Genomic DNA, 2,159 nt, shown 5'->3' with positions numbered 1-2,159 from the left:
ATAAATTGTAGGTAAATCGTTATAGCAATTTAACGTGGAAAGGTATATAAAAAAAATTAACATAAGTAAAAAGCTTACTCATATCTACCAGCAACTTTAGCTTTAATTACAGCTGAAGAAGCTGTCTTGAGGTCATGTGTGTTCTAAATATAGTATTCTAGTTTAAATCTTTAAGTTATGAATTCTTTCTTTTGGTTGCCGACATGACTCTTGTCCCCCTGGTGGGACAGTGGTAACTTTACGGAATTACAACGCTAAAATCTGGGGGTTGATTCCAAGCGATGGATATAGCAAATACCTCAATTTGGCTTTGCTCTAAAGCCAACAAGTCAAGATGACTGATGACAGTATACTAGGCATCCTTAGAGATTTTAATCGTTGAAACATCAGTGCTTATATATATATATATGGGTTTTTATCAGTCCCATAACAACCACTTTTGGGACCTCGACTCTACAATTTTTCGGGAGCCAACATTGGTGTTGCCAGCTCTACAAGTTTTCTTTTACTGGCATCATTACAATAATTTTTTTTTGCTATTTACGGGTTTGCAGAGAATGTTAAAATGAGATTTTTTTTACTAACTGCCCTTCACTTTAAGAATGGTCTGTAATCCGTATTCTCTAACAGCATTGAACTACGTATGCTACTAGTAAAGTATTAGTTTACAAACTACCAAAAGAAAATTTAATATCATACAGTGGAAATATTTTTAACGAAATTCAAATATACTCAGAAACAAAGATAATAGTCCAGAAAGCTGTGAGATCCACTATACAAAGATCAAGTTCAACTAACCGGTGGCGGACTTGCAACGCTAGAATCCGAGTTTCGATACCCGTGACGGGCAGAGTACACATAGTCCTTCGTGTGGCTCTGTGTTTAATCATAAACAAATAAAAATATAGAGAAGTAAAATAAACCGACTCCTTAAGAAACATCGGGAAGGTCTTGGCACACAAACAGTCAAAGAAATAATAACACGCTACAGAACAACCAGCAACATTTGTAGCCTTCGTCTCAAAGTTAACTTCAGAGATTCAACATGCCATCCTTTAGCTATTAGTAAGTTGATACACTGGTTTATAACGAGCATAATGAAGTGGTTATATTTTTGGGAACACGCTACATGTTTCGACAGAACATTGGTCAATCTTGTTTGTTTGTTATAGATTTCGCGCAAAGCTACACGAGGGCCATCTGCGCTAGCCGTCCCTAATTTAGCAGTGTAAGACTAGAGGGAAGGCAGCTAGTCCTCAACACCCACTCTTTTACCAACGAATAGTGGGATTGACGGTCACATTATAACGCCCCCCCACGGCTGAAAGAGCGAGCATGTTTGGTGTGACGTGGATTCGAACCCGCAGATTGCGAGTCGAGTGCTCTAACCACCACCTGGCCATGCCGGACCAGGTGAATCTTGGACAGAAGAAGACATGCCAATGTTCTGTCGAAATGTAGTGTGTTCCCCAAAATAAAACCACTTCACTATGTTTATACCTTGTTTGTTAATTTACAGTTAATGTTTTGTAGTTTTCAGACTTCACAGCATATATTCATATTCGGTTTCGAGTATTAGCTATTTTCATACACATGTAAATTAGAAAGTCACACTTTATACTTATCAAGATAAAAAACGTGTAATAAGTGAAACAAGTTTGTTTGTTTGTAATTATGCACAAAGCTACACCATGGGCTATCTGTGCTCTGCCCACAACGGGTATCGAAACCCGGATTCTAGCGTTGTAAGTCCATAGACATACAGCTGTGCCACTGGGGGCATGAAACAAGTTCTAGAAATGTCTGAAGGATAACCAACTGCTTATAATGTTAATGTATATAACAAAATCATTAATATTTTTTTCAAATTATTTATGTGTGTCCTTTGCCTATTACCCCTCCCCCACAGTGGCACAGCGATAAGTCTGACGGTAATAATGCTCAAAATCGTGTTTCGATATTTGTGGTGGGCACAGCAAAAGATAGCCCACCGTGTAGTTTTGCGCTTAACTAGAGACAAACAGGCTTAGCCTATTAGTAATTACACGGTATCTGTATACAACTTATGTTGTGATATATTTCCTACTTTAATCCGAAGCTGTAATGTGTAATTTCCTGAAACAACGTAAAGGAACACATTTGAGCTGCCATCTAGGGAT

This window comes from Limulus polyphemus, unplaced genomic scaffold, assembly GCF_000517525.1.
Source record: "Limulus polyphemus unplaced genomic scaffold, Limulus_polyphemus-2.1.2 Scaffold2509, whole genome shotgun sequence".
NCBI classification, from domain to species: domain Eukaryota; kingdom Metazoa; phylum Arthropoda; class Merostomata; order Xiphosura; family Limulidae; genus Limulus; species Limulus polyphemus.
This window is presented reverse-complemented; position numbering follows the sequence as displayed.